A 13761-nucleotide genomic window follows, 5' to 3' on the forward strand; every position below is an offset into this window, starting at 1 on the left:
ATACATTTACACATATCTGAACCGGAAAGCTTTGGTCTGTGATCTGTTTCATGCTGTGAGTTTTGGCCTGAACTGATCCTTTAAGCAAACCAGTCTCCGTTGGTGGGCTGAGCCTCAGGAGGGTGCTGCAGTCGCAAGGAGAGATTAACATGGTGGTCGAGGGCGATGACCTTCCTGTCTGAGTGAGATCTTCCCTGCCACTGATGCCAATTGCACCTTCATGCCATCAGCTCCACACAGACACCCTCTGAACTGCACCTCTGTCCTGTAATCCCGTAGGCCTCTACCACCATCTCAGACACCTGGAGAGGAGAAGGACTTCCGAGCAATTACCACAGAGTCACTCCTTGTCTCAAAGGGTAATCTTCTATTTACATATCACTCTGAAGTCCTGCACCACTTCAAACCCCATTTGTGCTCACGCTGCTTCATGTCTTGAGTTAAATGTTCTCTTCTCTTTGAAATCCTGTGGTGGAGGCTATTAACCAAGAACACTGGCACTATTAATTCGTTGGTAACTGTCACGTCCATGCTCAGAAAACTCAAAGTGGCTTTATTTTCCATTTCCGGAAACACTTAACTACTACAGGTTAAGTCGTGAAAATTTTTTATTTTTATCTGAATGTGACAGCATAAAAACACACTATTACATTTTGACAGTGACAACTCTGTGAGCTCCGGTTGCCACACACAAGCTTGTGTGTACTCTGTAGACGCAGAGTAGTAAATGTAATCCTTTCTCTTTGTTAATGTAATAGATCCACCGACAGAAGCGTTATGTTTCCTCCCTTTCTGGTGTCTTACTGGAACAGAGAGGGGGAGGAGGGGAAGTGGGATCAGATGAAAACCTTTAACACAGTGAGTGGAAAGTGAATTGCTTTTCTTGCTTTTTTTTCTTTTTTTGCATCAACGTGGACTGCAGTTGTGGCAATCAAAGAGAATTGGAAATCAGATCAAATTCAAACCATTCAGTTTTATCACAATATTGTTCTTTAGATAACTCTTTAAAGGAATAGTTCACTCCCAAATTACAATTTACTCACCCGAAATGTAGATGAGTTTGTTTCTTTATCTTTGGAGAAAATTAGCATTACATCGCTTGCTCAATAATGGATCCTCTGCAGTGAATGAGAGTCAGAATGAGAGTCCAAACAGCTGATAAAAGCATCACAAAAATCCACAAGTAATTGACATGACTCCAGTTGATCAATTACTATAATGTTGTGAAGTAAAAAGTTTTGTTTGTAATAAACAAATCCATCAAAATGTTTTTTAAACTTCAAATAGCTGCTTCCGGCTAAATATGTGTCCTCTATCCATAATATTGCTTTCTCGTTTTACGTCAATTGATGGACTGGAGTTGTCTGGAATACTTTTGGATTATTGTGATTTGCTGAAGTTATGTATTGCTAAATTTCTCAAGAAACAAACTCATCTACATCTTGGATGGGCTGCCATCTACTGACATGGATCAGCATGATCGTCTCTGAGTTTTATGTAAATTACTAGTCAGTTTTAGAGAACATTCTATGCTATAATTAACTCCCTTACCTGTCTAAAAAAAAAAAAAAAAAAACTTGGGCCTCACTACTACTGATATTTTAATATTTATGTATAGGGACACAAACACAATTTATTTCTTACTGTGTACAACTTTTTAAATTAGCACCAAACTTCTTAAAGCAACTTTTAATCTGATTGGTCTGGGCACTTTCCAGCTAAAGAGCTTTTTAATAAGACTGTCCATATAGAATTGAAAAAAAAATAATAATAATAACAGCATTAAAAATAAATTACAAGTAAATAAAGCCTCTTTTAGGGAACAGGGCAATTTGGACCACAGAATGCCTCGCTCACGCTCCACCGCAACATGATGTCTGTCCTGCCTCTTCACAGGGATTTCAGTTTAATTGCTTAATTATAAATAAATGCTTAATTATAAATAAACTCCCCTCTGGTGCATCACAGAGTTATCTCAGTGTGCAAATCAACCCTGCCATTCATGATATTTCGAAATGTGACTCAAAATCTCTTCAAAAACACATTAGCGTGGGCACTGGCTCACTCTCTCTCTCTCTCTGTCTGCCCGTCTGTCTCACTGGCTTCCTCCTGGAATGCCCTTTAATTACAGGTTTACATCAGTCCACAAGGTCTATGGGAGCTGAACAGCTGCTCTGCTCAATGGTCCATTTCAAAGCGACGTAGCCTCCTGAAGTACCTGCGTGTGTCAGGCAGATGTTCATTAGCTAGCCAGCCTTTCATCTCGGTGCTGATAACAATGGGCTGGCACAGTTTCTTGTCCTTTCATGGTGGTGTCTCCTCCATCCTCTACAGTCTCTCCTCCCCTCCTTCCCTTCTCCATCTCTCTGTGCCAGAACAGCCCGAACAGTCAAAGTGTGAAAAACTTTCTGAAGTCAGACGAAGGGGCCATTTGACTGTAATAGAGGACTGGATTGTTCTCACAGAGCGATGAAAGAAAGAGTATAAGGTCATACAATACACTAGAAGATCCAGCATGGCTTAATGTGTTTTGTGTGTACTTTAAGGTGCATTTGTGTGTTATATTGCATGAACGAAAGGAGAAAAAATGATGTTGCTGATTTTTTATTTTTTTAGTGCCCATTTAAAGGCAGCATATACTTGGTGGAAACACATCACTGTGTTGAGCCATTCACACAGAATAAGTCCACAATAGGTTTGCTCACCAGGATCCACTCCTAGCTTGAAACCAATTTTCAAAGAAAGCCCAATGGACTTTAAACAAATGGGGCGTACTCTCAAATATCCATGCGGGTCAAAACATTCACATCTTCACTGGAGTGGCCCTTTTGGAAAAGACACGAGAGAGTCAGGATAACTTTTTTTCATATATCTTCTGGCTTAAAATAAAAGGGGCCACTGTGAAAAGCTCTAAAAACATATCGATGTGCTCTTTAACATTGCAGGAAGTATTGATTTTATATAAAGTGCTCATAATATAATTAAGTGCTGTAAGAGGGCATTTCATAGAGAAAGAAAAACAGTAGGTTATGCTTATATTTTTATTTATTTATTTATAAAGAAGTACATCTTAAAAATGTAACTAAATAAAGCAATAAATATTTGACTGATTCAGTGTCATGAAAAAAAGTGTCTATTTTCCTCACACAGGAATACAAAATTAATATTGTATGCGTAGGATGACTTACAAACTGCTGCTTTAGATAAATGAGCAGTAATGTAGCTCTTTCACACTGATATCTTTGAAAGCTGTAGGAGGATCTGTAGCAAGAAACATTTTCTCAAATTGTGGTCATTTATATTGGCGTATATTTTATCTTCTTCTGTTCTAATGTTGACATAATTTGAATTGCATTGTGTAAATAATGTCACAGCTAAAACGATAATTCAATGCAGAGGAGATGTGGAATAAATACAATTAATTAGAAGATTGCTATGGAAACAAGCAATGACCATTTGATGTAAATTACAATGTAGTTTGTAAGTTGATGCCTTGAGGCACACTGCATAACCAGAATAGAAAAGTTTAAGGTGCACTAAGGTATGTATTTGTAATATGGCAAAATTCAGATTGCAGTTTTAAGTATGTTGGAAAAACCCTGCAGAGCACAGCTTTTAAAATATACAATGTCCAATTCTTAGTTTCTCATTGACTGTGTTGAACTTAACTAAATTCAGTTGCAACAGAAGAGAGAGGATGGTTTGATATATTTTTCATTGTATTTTCTTTAACTACAGCTCTAAAAAAAAAAAAAATGCCTCCACTTATATATGCAAATGCGTCCGGGAGCTCAACCAATGAATAGTATAGTAAATCAACCTTATAATAAACAACTTAATTGATGAACACTACATTTTCACATATTACACTGAAGAGAATGGCATAGTTTAGCTCTAACATTAATGATATGAGTAATACAATAATTTTTAGTTTTGGGAGAAAAAAAATTACCCATCCCCCACCCATCTAAACTGCTAACCTGAAGTTAATCGTTAACTTGAATGCACATCAAGTCACTGTATCTTGTCCACGCCATTGTAAGTAAGGGAAGCACATGTTTTTCTTTGGGTGTTACTGCAAACGGGGTGTTTTGTGGATGGCCCATCGCTGGCAGGGACACGCAGGGTGTCAGCGTAGGGTGATATGTGGTTCTGATGTGCCACTAGCACAGCCAAGAATGTAACAGTAAGAAACTCAAAGCTCCATCACAACACTTTCTCTCAGTCTAGAGCTGGAGACCCATGGCTACAAATGACTTGTTTATTTCAATCTGCCCAGCATGACCACGAGTCTTTTTAAGCAGAATATGATTAAACTGCAGTATGCAAGAGAAAGTTTATCAAGTGAGCTTTCAAACATGTGTCACAGTCCGTGTACTGAACAATGATTTCTCCACATTTAGAGCATCTATGCGAGACACTTGAGATGCACTGAACAATAAATATAGTCCAACAGTTGGCAGCAGTCAATGTTTTGATCCTGAATGTTTTGTAGAATTTAGTTGTTTGGCCAAAAGTCAAACCTATGATTCTGCTTCAAATGAAGATGCATTAAAGAGAGGCATCCCATTTATATATGAATTTGGATTTCTTCCAAACTGCAGGCCCTTCCCGTAGCTTGATGCACCATTTTCCTTTAAGAGAAATGTATTTTCACAGTTCACCAGGGAGAGTATTGAGCTGTTTACCCAGAGCAATATGATGCCATCATTAGTCGTCATGATCCATTTTGGCAAGTATTCTAATTGATTTTTCAATGCATCACTGAAATCATTGGGGGCCTCAGAACCCAGCAACTTTTCTCCTTGCAAAGACGATTTAACACCTCACAAGCATTCGTATAACCTTAATATACATAGCAGATGCTTAACAAATTGGAGGGAATGGGTTTTCCTTTGACAAATAAAGACTAGACATATTTGTTTTGTGCTCTTCTTGTCATCTTGTGGTTGTGTTTGTGATACGAATTGGCACAGTGATCTGATGAATATTTGTATGTATTTTACGCAAAATGTAGTTCTTCCACAAATACATTTGATTATGTTTGCATAGACACTAAAATGCACAATACTGACATATTGGCAGCATCTAAAATGTAAATCATTTACGTATGAACAATAGATGTACAAATGCTTAAGAATCTTTATTTGATCTATGAATATCCACATTAATTTAATGAGGTTTAACCATGTACTTAATTTGATATTATAACATTTAATTATTTTCTGTGTGACTTTCAGTGCCAGCTTGTTTCAGAGGACTAAACAATTTTAAATAAGACTAGGGTTAATTCAGGATAATTGAGCCATTTTTTCCCCAGTCATCTAAATGGCAAAATGTGTCCCAATTTGGCTGAATTCACCCTACATTTTAAAATAATAAAATTAATCATATTTATTTATTTATTTTTGAAAAGTGGTTATGTCTAGGATAGGGGACAGGATTAAGAGAGAGATCTAAAATATATCTCTAAAATGGTCAAAATATAAAAATATATTTATGATATATGATATAAAGGATTCATAAATATTTGAATTTTCTATAGCTGTAAATAAGTAATACTGCTTACGTTTAAGATGTTGCTAGAAAGTCCATATTTTATGTTTCAGCATCTACCCAAACATACTGAAAAGGACATCATTTTTGAACCACTAAATGTTAAATATAAATAATTGTGTTTAAACAATGAGACCAGTAGACCATGCGTGTAGGGGCAATAAGATTGCTCCAGAATTTGAGCACTAGCACATGTATCCTCTAGGCATATGAAGTCAAACAAATCGTCCCCCCACTCCCCTCCCCTCATCCAGCCTCAAGGCATTACCAAGGACAAGAGAAATGTGTGAGGTCACATGCTATCTGCAACCCCCAGGAGCCTTATATCTGTGGAGACTGCAGTCCAGAGGCCACCCATCCACGCTGAACCATTACTACAACAATGGGTAATTATTTTGGTTGAAAGTATTTTTTTCAATTGTTGTCATTGTAAACAAACACTTTCAACATATACATATGCAGCTGTTCTTTATGATGCCTCAAATAATAAAACAATGGGTAATTTTCCCAACATAATTCAAGTTTCAATATTAATAATTAGAATGAGGTCTAATTTGTTCAGTTACTTCGTCAGGACAGATGTTTCCTTCTGCATTTGTCACATGAGCTGTTGCCATCGGCCTCAATCTGCTCTAATTAATTCTGTCCATAACAGAAATTTGCTAAACTTAATATCTGCCAGCCATCTGGTCATGTGACTTGTCATAATTATTAGAACATTTACTCAGCAGACAAGAACATCAATATAGATTTTTAGTGCATTTTTAATTACACATTTCTGGACTTTACGATAAAATATGGTGAGAATGATGTCCTCATCATTGCATTTCCATAAAAAAACATGAAGCTATTGGCCTATGCTTTTTGTAGCACATTTTTGACAAGTACCTGAAATAACTGTATCACTGAAGGCCAGTCCATGGGAACAGCTTCGAGGAAATTGCATGTGATAGATGCCTTCATTGGGACTTGGAATGACAGCTATGTATCTGCTTGTAGGTGCATACAAAACAAAAAGCTTTGGGTTTTCCCTTGCTGCTACCTCATATGAAATTGAAAATTTCTCTTCAAACAGTGTCACACCCTGCATACTCACAATGGATCACGTTACAAGAGCTGATCTTAAGTTTACATGTGGGTGGAAAATGAAAATGTGAGGTTGCAAGCCATTCTTAACGAGATCCATACCTTTTTGTGACAGATTCAATATATTTGTTATACTACTATAAAATAAAGTGATATGCTATTTACATCAGAGAGGTTGTATGTCCCGAACGTTGGGGGCTTTATTTTCTGTATTACCAATCACCATAGACTGCAGACAATGCTTGTATGTATCTCTCTTTCTGTTTTCCTTTTATCCCTTTCAGTCAATGTCGCTATGAAATCCAACTCCAGACATAAGCATCTGCCACAGTGTCACTCCTGAACTGAAACTATGCACCAATTAACATACTATGAAAGCACTTACATCTGGTTGTCTAGCAGATATCAGAAAGCCAAATGTCAGTATGTTGTCGGAAGACATTTTCAAATGTATATTTTATCTTAAAAGTCTCTTCCCCAATTATTAAAATATTATGGCACGACATATGATCCCACCAATATATATATTAGTTTTCAAAGAAAGAAAGAAAGAAAGAAAGATTTGAGGCTAGTCTTTGCCAAATTAAGTCAAATCAAATGACATTGCAGAGCTTCAGTCAATTATAAATACATCAATAATCCTGAGTCAGGCTCCTGCGACAAGTTTTGGGATAGACAGGCCAAATCTTGTTTGACTAACAGGCATAGACTCCCAAGACTCTCACCTATATTTCACTAAGTCTAGCACTTTCTGAGCATTGCGAGGAAGGAATGAAGATGAGCAGAGAACAGCAACAAGCACTATAAGTGAGAATTTTGTATAGCTAAGTTAGACCATGTGCATGTTTCATTATTAAACCCATTGTGGCTTGTGATAGATTATTATATTCAAGAAAAAAAACACATAACATAAGCCTATATTTTTGGGGGGTTTAATTCAATTACACTTTCAAAAGTGTTTGTGGGCTTAATTTATAAAACCAATCCTTACACACAGCTAATTACTTGAGTGCTATAATTACATGACAAATAAATTTAGGAACACTTTCACCCACAATGAATTCAACTGGCTTAATTGGTCCCACCGCAAGCTCTTTGTAACATCCATGAAACTGCCAAATGGCTGGTCCTTCCAAAGAACGCCTTTTTTCCCTTTTCATTGCATAATTGCATTACTCCATGTGATACCATTGGAATCAAGAGATATCAGATGAGATCTTTCTCCATTGGTGTGGAGAAAAGCTTCCCGTGTCTCTGTAAGCCAAACAAAAAATTAACAGGCGTGTTTCTTTAAAGTCATCCCCATCATTAAAATTAATTTAAACCCTTGGTTGAGTGGGAACAGCCCAGAGCAACTTACCAGCTGCCTTTAAACGTCCCTGACCATATTTGTGTACCCTAGTGGCTAGTTTGGATATTGATGTGAAACTGCCTGCCAGCTTGCCTCATCTCTGGCCACCTGCCAGCAACAGAAAAGAAATAATTATACTAAAGGCCTAAACCTTCAATGTCTAAGATGCTGCCATTTAAACAGAGGCGTGAACCTATTTTCAGGTTTGTTTGCTGAACTTGTATGCATGTACAGATAACAAAAAACACTATGACCTATCATAATCCTCTGATTCAGCACAAGTATGTTCTATATAACTGCATATTGTATTATATTTATGACTTGCACACCAAAATCTGAAATCATACACCTTGGAGTCCAAAATTTAGAATCAAATTATCCTCCGAGGGTGGTTTGATTGGCTGGAAGCATCTGGTTTTCCAAAACAATTGCACACAAGACATACAACACACAACTATTGTGTGTCTTTTGTTTTGTCTACAACAGATTTAAATGTGATAAGTTGGAACAAAGCAAGCACTAGTCTATTTATTCATCTTATCATTTTCTTCTCTTTTTCTTTCTTTCAGCAGGATTCCTGCTATTTTTTGGGAGCTGCTCTAAATTTTGAAACATCACCCACAGAGAATTTGGGGGGGGGCTGTAGCGTATCACACTCACAACTGAAGCCTTGCACCATTTATCAAGTCATCTGAGCCACTTCGCCAGAGTTTGCCTCTTCTCCCAGTCTCTCCCAACCTGCCATACACATACTCAGCCTCCCACAGTGTAATCAAATTCAGAACCCAAAAGGCACAGACCAAGTCAGTACTGGATAATTGCTCAACAACTCCAAACGGCTGTCGTTTGAGACTGACTTGTTCTTTGAAAATATTGCCAGAGATAATAATGCTGGTGCTGTCCGTCGATCGAGACGGGCAACGGAGCACGTGTGAGATCAGGAGGTTGTTTCCGTGGACTTATATCTTTGACCTTCTATCATTTCCCAGCACATTTGACCACAACTTGTCCTGCAAAGTGCCCATGTTTGCCATTACCGGGATGCTATTTTAAATGTTATAAAAACCAGTTTGGGGACGAAAGCTGGTGTAGGGTTACAACTAGGAGCTCCACGATCAATCTCGGGCCATTTTCCCCTCTCGCTCCATCTCTCCCTCAGGTTGTTGAAACACACATAAAAACCGCATATTAGGTAACATAGACCCATTTAGAAAGCAATTTAAAGCACTCCGCAACCGTCGCTGCTGGTGAAGAAGTCTAGCCTCTTAATTATCCTGTATCAGCGTTACAGAAAATGCTTCCAAATATTACTCTTTGTTTTCCTGCTGTCAGCCTCCGGCTTATGTAGCAGGCTTTTAAGTATCTCCTTGTGTTAGACTAAGTTTCAAGCATGGAGAGAAAAGGCAGAAGGTCTCGTTGTTTGCCCTATGGTACGAACTGCCTTTCACAGGCGTTCAGTTTAGCGTGAAGATAGGCCAATGTTGAATAAATCTTTGTGAAGAATTTTAGATAAATGTAAAGCACGAACAGCTCTTCTGTGGATATTAATGCGATTGCACTTACAAGCACAGCCCGGTACGCTAATGCACTTATCTATTCCATGCATTCCATGTCGATGGTCTTTATTCCCATTGGCTGATCATTTTCACGTGTCATTCCCCACTCAAAACACTTCCCCAAACATCAAGGAGAAATGCTGAAAACCAGGCAATCTAGCAGCCACCTACCAAGGAGGAACACTTTCAATCTGCTTAACTCCTACCACTGAATTTAATTTTAATTAAACAGTTAATGAGCCATGGGATTAATGCCAATGGCTTTTTAAAGCAAACATCTATAAATCATTAAGGCCCCATTTGGAAGGGGAAAGGGAACTGTGCCTGTGGCAGACTGGGATCCTCTCCCCTCTCTAGGGCCTGGTGAACCCGAGCCCACGCATCCAGAGTGCCAACACTGTACAGGCAGAAGTATTGAGTAGCCCATGTTTAGCACGCCGCACAGGCATCTCTCTCTCCCTCCATTTCACTCACGCAGCAAGAGCTAAAAAGAGCTGCAGATGGGACTCAACCACAACAAACCTTTCTCCGTGACATTGCCTCCGCACACTGAAGGTCAGCAGCGGGGGAATGGCATGACGATGGGGCACCTACTGGGGCAGCGCTGGCAGGGTTACTATGACCAAATGAGCTTCCCATCCACACTGCTGGAGCCCTCTATTACAGACCAGGACGCCATGGAACGGAAAGAAGGGAAAGTGTATGAACAGACCTTTCTCTGAAAATATAGCAGTACATTAGAGTTGCATCAGGTTGCTTCTTTGCCAAGACCATTAAACAAAATGTTGCTGTAAATACTCCAAAATATTTGTTTGCCTTGTTTTTCTATAATATACTGTATCATATAAATGAAATGATCTTTTTATGAGAAATATTGATGCTTTTACTAAAACTGATGTAATAAAGCAGTTTGAATCATAAACAGATAAACATCAATATTTTTGTACATTTTAATGAAAATCTGGTTAATGACATTTTTTTTATTTCCCCAAAAATCAAGAAATATCAACTTCCCCAAAACGCCCACACATCATATTGCCTCTAGAGGAATGCAATCAACATCTTAACGCTATGTCCAATGGGGCTCTCATTTGTAACAATTAGTGCTCAGTCACATGCATGCTTCATGGCTTAAATCCAATTTAAAGCATCAATGTCTTAATAAGTCAGCTTCTAATCATAACTACTGGCACAGCATCCAATCCCGTAATGACCCATAAATTCTGCTCCATGACTCCATTGATCATCACCCTCAGACGAGATGAGCCAGTTAATGTTATCAAGATGCACTTTCATCTGAAGTATTCATTCAAGATTACACTGCACATGTATCAGCATCACTGGTTAATAGCTTGTGGCTTTAACTAGCAGACACACACACAGAGACACTCAAAGAAATCGATTTTAGACCTACTGTCCTTCTTACTCATGTTTTGAGCTATTATTTAAACAAGACTATTCTTATTTATGTAGTCCATCATCTATTGTATAATATATGGGCCAGACAAGAGAAAACCTGTTGCATAAAGCAAACTCAGTCTAATTCACATTGCATTATGAGGTAAGATACAGAAAACATGTCCAGCAGTGATTGCTTCAAGGAAAACATCTGCCAAATCAAGTCTAATCAAGAAATTCTGAGATTTCAATAGAAAAAAACAACAACAACAAAAAGCACTTGTATTACAAATTAATGAATAGTGTCCATCAGCTAAACCTTCAAAATTGTAGTTAAATATAGACAAGCATGGGACAAGAGGCAAAGAAAATGACAAAAGATCAGGAGGATAATCAAGTGTTTATAGAGTCTCGGGAGAAATGAAGAGAAGAGGGCTTTAACTATAAACTTCACTGCAGCTCCTCTAGCTAGCTCATTGACATAGCCTGTATATGAAAGGAAATTTAGCCTCAAGGTAAGCATTTGTACTTTGGGATCTTAAATTACACCACTAAGTTTTTATGCTACTGACTTAAAAAGGCCAGTCTTTTTAAGTTTTAAACAACTAACTTGCAAAACTAATCTAAAACAGATTTATGCAACCAGCCCCTGATTTCATTTTGGAATTGTGCATTTATATTTTTTTTTCGGCGAGCTCCTTTGATTTATTATAACTCAAAGTCTGAGTGTTCATTGGATTTCATGCTGCTAAATTTAGATACCAAGTACCTTACAGCTCACACAAATGCACCACATGTGCACAAAGAAACAAACATAATACCCCCACCAGCCAGACTGTGTGATGGAGGTTCCTTATGGCTTCCAAGTGGTTTCGTCAGTTATTGTAAATTTTGCATTTTACTCAAAAAAGAAATGGGAGTTTAGAGTACAAAAAAGAAAATCAATTTCAAACTTTTCAATTTGACAGATTTAATGACTGTAGACCCCCCACCACCCACCTGTGGGTAATATATTTTTTGGTTTTTACACAGAGAGCTATTGTATTATAAAAAGAATTGAATTCCCAGTCTCCAGTGGCCTGTGCTAAATTTACCTTAAACTAAATCACCAAAGCCTACTGGTGCTTGACAGTGAAGGCAGGTGCACAGCCTCCTCTCTGCCGTTGCCAGAGAAGGCAAGCCACCCCTCTCCTTTAAAAAAAAAACATATCTTTCTTATATTATAAATTTAACCTTTTTTTCTTTTCAAGTCAAACACATGTCACTAGGAACCATTTTGCATATACACATACATAGTTGTTACATTCACTTGAATTCATTCCGCAGAATACAGAACTCTCCTCACTTTTCCCCCCACCAATTCCTTTTGATCTCTTCTCTTTTGTGTTGACAGTCCATGGCAACTTTTGCCAGTTCAAGTGATTTTCAGAGGACAGGCTGATTCTTTCAGCTTGCCATCATGAAAACGGAGTTGACTTTGACTGAAAACAGCATCAATGGCCCCTGCTTTTTTCCTGACAAAAGTGGTGTCTAGTGAAGTGTTAACAGTCCTGACACTGCTAGTTTTATGTGTGTCTTGGCATGTCTTCCTGTGAGTCAAACCCCTGACGCATATTTTGTGATAAATAAATAAAGCCAGTGGAGAGGAACAAATACGTACTCCAAATAGAAGCTGACAGCTCACAAGCTAGTAGATGGAGCCCTCTCTCTTTTCTGCTGACTACTACAGGCAGATGAGAGCGGCACACCGAGTCTTGAATGAGTTTTCCAAGGCCCTCTGTCCCACTCATAGGACCGAGACAGGCCCCAGGAGACTGCCATGCTACTATTAAGTGGCCTTCGACAAGACAACAAGCCATTCATGTAGAGATGAGCACTCCTTCTGGGGAAGGTGAAGGGTTTAAGAGCAGAGATGGGTGTTTTAAGTAATAATGACTCACTTTTAGGGTTTATTGCTTCATTTTTTCCTCTTCTCCCATTCCCTGCGGGAGGGAGCTCATGGTTAAGCATGATGATTGATAATCTAATATCGCTGGCGTTCTCGTTCACCTTTGCTCTTGTATGCTGAAGGACTAATTGCGAGACTGTCATACAGATCTTGTTCCTAAACTCACCATTTTTACAAACCTGTCAAAAAGTGAGAAGCACTGCATTACACGGACGATTAGCTACAATCCCCCCGTTGAAAAAGGAGACCTCAGGCGGACTCCATAATCTACACTCAACACCCCCCACACGCACCCCCATTGCAAGGCACTCAGCTTTGTCATATACTGACATTACAATATGCCTTTTCTGACTTGAACTGGTGTCTTGAGACTGCCTGGTAATGGCCTTGTAAATCACACATCAACTTTTACACTTCCTCATCCGATAAACAGCCTCCCAGATGATTCTGCCGGAGCAATATCCAGCAAAATCAGAAGCTGGAACACTGGTCTTCTTGACGTTCAAGATCCTAATGTGCTTTGTCCAACAACTTCAATGTGTTAAAAGTGTTCCTGTAGCTCAAACTGTATAGAGCATATAGTATTATAGTGAGACCAAGGTCATAGGTTCAATTCCCAGGGAATGTATATTCTGATTACAATTTTCTATTTCATGTATATTATATTATTAGGTCAAGATGGCGCCGATGATGATGGCGGCCTCCGTGGCGTGCTCTGCAGTTGTTTTTGTTAGTTTGTCCTGTTCTTAGGTATATCCCTGCAATCAGTTTCACCAAAGACGAATTGCTGGACATTCGGCACTACCCATCACCCCATATATTACTGGTTTTCGGCTATTCTGATGTTTTGCTGGACATAGTAGTTG

This window comes from Sinocyclocheilus rhinocerous, unplaced genomic scaffold, assembly GCF_001515625.1.
Source record: "Sinocyclocheilus rhinocerous isolate Xijiao unplaced genomic scaffold, SAMN03320098_v1.1 scaffold1347, whole genome shotgun sequence".
Classification (NCBI taxonomy): domain Eukaryota; kingdom Metazoa; phylum Chordata; class Actinopteri; order Cypriniformes; family Cyprinidae; genus Sinocyclocheilus; species Sinocyclocheilus rhinocerous.